This window comes from Notolepis coatsorum, assembly GCF_963971535.1.
Source record: "Notolepis coatsorum genome assembly, chromosome: 19".
NCBI lineage: Eukaryota > Metazoa > Chordata > Actinopteri > Aulopiformes > Paralepididae > Notolepis > Notolepis coatsorum.
Genome location: NC_140183.1, coordinates 18,296,450 through 18,303,629, shown reverse-complemented (window position 1 = coordinate 18,303,629; position 7,180 = coordinate 18,296,450).

The following is a 7,180-nucleotide window of genomic DNA, read 5'->3' as shown; positions in this document are numbered from 1 at the left end:
ATGAATCGTTTTCAAATAAACGCTAGATGATCGATAGTATATGTGTGCGCACGCACGCTCGTGCCGTGCGCTGATAATCGCTGCTGTTATTTCCTCATGGCTTTTACAGTCAAAACAGCCATATCACATATCACATAAACGCTTATATCTCTGTGAAAACGAGTCTGATTATCCTAACACTGATAACATAGATTCCTTACCTGAGGTCAGATGGTATCCAAATGGTTTATTCCAATTTCCGATCGCCATTCGAAAAAATCGATAAATGTATTGATCCATCGTGTGTACAGTATAACCCATATTCGCCGTGGCTCAGAGGCTCCAGAATGAACTCTGGTAGACCCCGGCTGCATCAGTGAGAAGTAAAATGTGGAGTCAGAAATCCGTTCTCCCATTCACTTTCATTGAGTCCATTCCAAAAGGGTGATTTACCATCTGGGAGACGATAGGGGGCGGTTTTTTCACATCTGAGCGCCGGCGGTCCCTGGATCTCCAACGGTAGGCTTGCGTGATGCAATATGATTTCAGATCGTAAAAAAAACAAAAAAAAAAAAACACCAGAGAATAGCCGTGACGTGGCATTCAACGGTCGGGTCGTAAACCAGAGAAAACCATGAGTGGCGCTCAAAGTGTTAAGGGCAGGAATCATGGTGATTGCGTTCACATCGATTCTACAGACATCCTTGGAATTAAATAATCATAATAATAATAAATACAACAATATTTGTATGATTGTATGATATTTACATTTACAGTCATTCCTCAATGACGCATCATTATGTCCAAAAATAAATAATAGCACTACAGCAACACTGCGAATGACAGTGGATAAATAAATAAGAACTAAACCCAATCACATGGATATAGCTAATATAGATAGCTATAATAGACTGTATTAATATTCCATATCTATACCATGTTATTGTGTGCTCCTGGCCACCTGCCTCAGCGCACGCACACACACACGCATACTGTATAGCCTACGTAATGAATGAACAGTAGACTTATATTATTCTAATGACTTGTACCACCTGCATTAAATGTAGTAAACTGGCATGAGAAATGTAGGAAATTGGTACGCAGTGGTATGCTTGACTATGAAACCTCAAACGACTGCGGACATGCCGCGTGGAGTCCGGTCCGCTCACATTACGCCTGACTCTGTGGGAGCCTTTACTACTATAGGGCAGCGCATACAGTATCTGCAATCTCTAATAAAACAAGTCATTAGAATAATATAAGCCTACTCTTCATTCATTACGCACGTAGGCTATACAGTATGCACGTGTGTGTGCGCTAAGGCAGGTGGCCAGGAGCACACAAGACGGTATAAATAGGGAATATTAATACAGTCTATTCCACTATAGCTATATGTGCTGTATGATGACAATACATTTGAATCTAATCTATACCCGTCGCAAATCACAGATGTAATGCTGACACTCGCTTCCGTTTTGCACATGGCCCTGGCCTTATAAGGAGCTGGTGGGGCGTGTCTGTATGCAAATTCAGGTGTACAAGAACTCGCTTCCTGTTTGAGAATGAGTGACGTACTTCATTCAGGGGATCGCAGCTGGGATCATTTTGGCAGCTTAAAGGACCAAACCAATGTTACTGGACGCAATAATTTCCCAGGGGTAGCAGGTTCCAAAACAGTAACACAGACACAGAGGAGTGAAGAACGTTTGACTGGCTGAATCTGCCTTGTGTATTCTATTTTAATGATGTTGGAAGGATAGACGTGCCCCATGATCTCAGTCTGGACTTGGGACATACCACGTCCATTTATTAGAATTTAAATAAAATCATTCTGTTGGTCAGAAGGTGCCCATAAAAAACATTTATCCAACTCCTCTTCCCAAGAGAATCAGAACAAAAGGGTTAAATACAAATGACTTAGCTACGACATGTTCCACAATATTACTAGCTTATGGACTAGCTTATGGATAGCTTAGGGTTAGCAGACATATAGGCGTATGTGGTATATTCTTAATCAATATCTAAGGTTATTTTACAGTACAATGAGGTTGTTATCTGGAAGGAGGAAAGGTCACCATGATTCAAATGGTCTTTTCTCTACTGATAGAGAAATAGACTGTGCATGCCAGGCAAAAAAGGAAACTATGGTTCAAACTCAGTATTTATTTGCCTCGGGGCTCAGAGTGAATTGGAAGGTTGCTTTTTCATACAAGGATTATTCAGAGCACATTAACATATGTCTTGTACAAAGGATCAACAAGGTTTGCACATCAAACCCCAACATGTACATACAAACAGTCACGTTAACATCAATGAAAATGGAGAATCTACTGTAAGCATTTTACACATGAGTAAGCCTGGTTTTTAAGATAAGCATCTAAATCTATATATCACAAACAGTGATTCCTCCATCCAGTTTACTCACATGAAAATCAGCCGACAGCATTCTCTGGTGGGAGCGGGAGCCGCAGACCGTTGGATTGTCTGGGCTCCTGAATTAACACTGTGTTCGCTCTTAAATACTATCATTTTCCACCAATCCTAGTACATTCTAATAATACGTTTGGTCCAATCCGGTTGGTCTTCTGGGAGGCGATACCCAATCGATCTCCTGTGTGGGGGTCTGTTGCTGCATCAGAGGGGGGGCTCATGGCCCCCGTCGGTGTGGCCTTTTCTTCACAGAGGCATGTTCCAATAAACATTTTACAAGATGTATCTCCCGTGTATATGAATTTACACACTTCTAATATTATCACAGTTTTACTCTTGGCTTACATTTTGATATCAAACAGTGATAAAGAATAACTTGATACGTGTATTTTACCAGACTAAACCTTTGTAATTGAGACTTATTTTCTATATATGGTTGGCAACAAGAGTGAAATGACACTATTATCTTCATAATTAGTTTGACACTCTGAATGATATTCAAATACAATGTACTCTAATACCTAAGATAGATTAATATGATATAGTTATTATTCCAATATTGTTTTTCATTCTAATCTAGTATAATGTAATTATATTTTCCTTAGCCAGTCTGTGCTGGTCTCTGCTAGACCAGCTGTCTCTGCTCCTACATTTACATACAGTCAACTCGAGAAGGTGTTGTTTGTTCTCTAGATTAGTCATTGCTTGAGAGGGGGGGGGTTTGGAATGTCTGTCTCTTGTAACTCCAATAATATCACCTTTGGCTGAGCCCTGAAAATCCATTCTGCTTTTGAAAGGTACACTTCCTTTTGCATGTATGGCTTTCTAATATTCACACATATTAGTTATGAAATTCACAGTCAATGTTACCACATTCCTCACTTTGACAATTCACATTGTCATAAACAGTACATTGACTTGATTTCTATACATACTAACCATACAATATTTGTTCATTTTTAAAATTAAAATCATAAATCTTTCCAATTTTTCTCAATTTTCATTATTCTTTGGTGCATATCATCAATGAGCTTTTAAACAAAAATCTTGAATATGCTAAAAACAATTAAAAATAATTTTAATCTAAAAATTACACATTTAACCTAAAAATCACCAATTTAATACCCAGTATTCTTAATCTACAGAAAGTTGTTCCCACACTCTTTTAGATGATCTGGTTGAGAGAAAACATACATTAGTATCACAATATTCATTTTACATCAATTTCTTTCTCCTGTTAATTCTTTCTTAAACAATAGTTCAATTACGTTTGCATAATAATCAATTGGCTTTCTCATCTATCCTCCCCCCTTTATGACCACATACTGGTCATAAACTCACCACCTTGGTCTCCACAGCTTCAGTTCGGTCGGGGAAAGCAGACATTCAACGAGAAAAAAATGTCACTATCCATCCTCACTTTGACCCTAATCGATATGTATGTTCTTACCCTGCGTTGTGTTAATCTATCCACCCTCTGTCTGCGCGTCTTACCAAATCAAATGTGCACAAACAGAGACCATCAGTAGCTATCGTTCAGTCATTTCCCTGTACCCTACAGTCCAACCAAAACTTCATAATTCCTCAGAGAATCTCGTCCACATATTTTCAGCTCAGCCCTCAGACCGGCTCCCCCCCCCCCCCCCCCCCCTCAGTGTCTAGCAGCCACCGGCTGCAGCCATGTTTCAGGCCAGGTCACATGCCCCAGGTCTAGTCATCTATTACCCCATGACAACCTGTCATCAGACGATTATTTTAGCCTGGAAATTTCTCCAAACCACATCTGTTCAGTTATTACAACCTGGCCCCCCCCCCCTGTATGGGGTTCTGTAGAGACAGTGTTCTCCGCGTACAAGAATTCTCTCACCACAATTTGATAATTGACCACCATTGGACTGCAGAGAAGCAGGGAAGATGAAATTATATGTTACCGCGCCATATATTCCAATGTAATGTATTCCATGCGTCCTCTGAGTTGATCTGCATTCCCCCCCTCGACTGAGCTGTGAAGAGACAAAGCACAATGCACATTTTTTTTATTTTTTTTTATCCACTTTTTCTCCCATTTTCTATATTTTCTCCCATCCCAATTTCGTATCATCCAATTCAACCCTCCCCTGTCACGAACGCTGTTTCTTGCCTCCCACAAGCCGGCTGCAATGTGGACTAAGTCATACATAGCACAAGTCCCCTCCGGTACTTGAGGTAACAGCAGTCGCATCTTTTCACCTGCGCAGCTCGATCTCTCAGTGGCGAGGAGTAACGCGTGGGAGGCTCACGCTGCCCCCGACACTTCCTGATTCTACTGCGCAGGTGCACCAACCGACCTGTAGGAGTCGCTGTCCACAACGCCCGATCCCCACCCATCAGTTTCCCACCCCCTAATACGGCCAATGTGTATTAGTATGAACGACCAGCTAAACTGAAAGCAATGTGGAGCGCTGGGCTCGAACAGGCAAGCCCAGCGTCTCCGTCATTCGTGGCGAGCGGCACAATGCAAATTCTTTTACACAATAAGTCAACATACTTGTAAGAGGAGCCATTGATAATCCATACAATGTGATCGAACTACTTAGCTCATTTGACATCCTGTTCTGACGTCCTTCAGCCTTCATCAGTTCTCTCCCCTCTCACCCAGATCATGAAAAGAATAGATTTAAACACAAAAGAAAGAAAATTAAACAAAGTCACACTCCAATAAACACACACCACTCTGTTGTGGCATCCACACACATGAAATATCCACGCATACCTAAAAATATCAAAAGAATAAAAATAACAAGCTTCAAACACCACATGCACTCATCCTTTTCACTCATCATCATCACACAACTGTTCTATTCAAACATGTCTTCGTGACTTGACACCTCTACAGGCTCCATTCAAACCCATCTCAGTCCAGAAAATTACAGATTAAAAATAGAAAAGAAATTAAAAAAAATTAAATTCAATCGCTCATCCATACATATACTGATTACTCATCAGTGGCTGTTAACTTCTAAGACATTTAAAAGAAATAAAATCAAATGAAAGTAATACATCAAAATTACCACAGCTTTTTAAAATATTTAAAAAAAACAAAATACACTCTTTCATTCACACAAACGATACCAAATGATAAGCGATAATAATTCCAGTTCTATTTGTAGTATAGACCAAGTGTTTTGATATCCTTCTCATTCTGATAGACAAGATAACAGCCTTACTACTCATTAACGTTGTTATTGTTTTATTTGACCTAAATATGACTTATACCAAAAGTGGTCTGCTGGCTCACCCAGCTGACATCTGATCCCAACACAAGATCTAACATCCTGTCTATTGTTAGGCCTTAACTAGATAACAGAATCGGTTTACTACCTGTCATCACCAGCCTCAATCATTCACTGAAAAGAAAAAAAAACACCTGGCACACTCATCCACAGATTTACTTTAGCGAAACATTCACAAAGAAAAAACATTCACGCCTGCTTCACTCCTGCATAAAAAACCTGTCATTCAACACACATAACTCATTAATCATCATTCAGGTCCACAGACAAGTTGTTAGTTTCCCTTCCTCCTGCTCTCAGCTTTCTTCAGGCTAAACACAATCTACACTCAATCTCTGCACTACAGCCTCCTTACTGTATCCTTACCCACTGCCAGAAAGAGTCTAGGAACTCCCTCTCAACGATAGAATCTCAAAGCATTCCTAGTACCCTGAGAGTCTAACGCTATTCCTTCTAATCAATTAGTTAGTCATTCAACGTCATAATTGCGTCTGAACTGGCCCCTATTGATCTTCTCTCACTCACTCACTCAGCTGCTTTCTGTATTAGCCCCCCTCCTGTCACACCTCTCTGTCACGTCCTATGGCCAGCATGCTGCCTTTGATCACGTATTGTCACAACCCCTTTCCCAGTTGTAAAAATAACTCCATCTGTTATCTCACTTTGACTGTTCTCTCCTATCTTCACCTGTGACCTGTAACAGTGATCATACACAACAGGCGTTACCATCCGCACTTGGCTTGTGACCTATGCATACATTCACTCTTTAGACCCTGTTGGCCCTCCTGTAAACAACAAAAGGGTTATCACACAGTTCATCCCCCAAAGGCAAGCCGCCCTTAGGTTTTGAATTAATCACACATTCCACACTTCTAGGGAGAAGGCTAGCCCCCCCCCCCCCAGAGCCAAATTAACATACATTTGCCTGCCATTCTAGTCACAGACAGTGTCCTAAGTACAGAGAACTATGGAATGAAAGCAATCCCACACTTATCAAAATACCACAACTTATGTAAACAGAAAAAAATCAAAAAATTGTCATTGCAGCAATAAAAGTGTATTCCAACACAGCAAGCCTCCATCAATAAATTATAATTCCCTACGATTCAGAGGCTTGTATCAAGCATTACACGATCCTAACCACATCAACAGTGTGTTAAAGATTTAACAATATAAAACAAGCATAAACACAACCTCATTTATCTCAGAACAATTGCACTCTAAACAAATGTGCAATATAACACAACAATATTCATGCACATTACAAATATAAGCATTTTATCAACAGCCACCCCTTAGCAATAAAACATTATTAGTGGTCAGTTCCAACATGCTAAGACTCAAAAATTGTAAACAGGACTTCCTGGGAACGTTAACTCTGTACATATGTGACATGTGATTCTACTGCAAATGTATTAATTAAATATAATGCAAGCAATATGTCTTTTTCAGTGTAGAGCGCTTTCCTAACTCAGCCTGTAGCTTCTCTCAAACCCCAC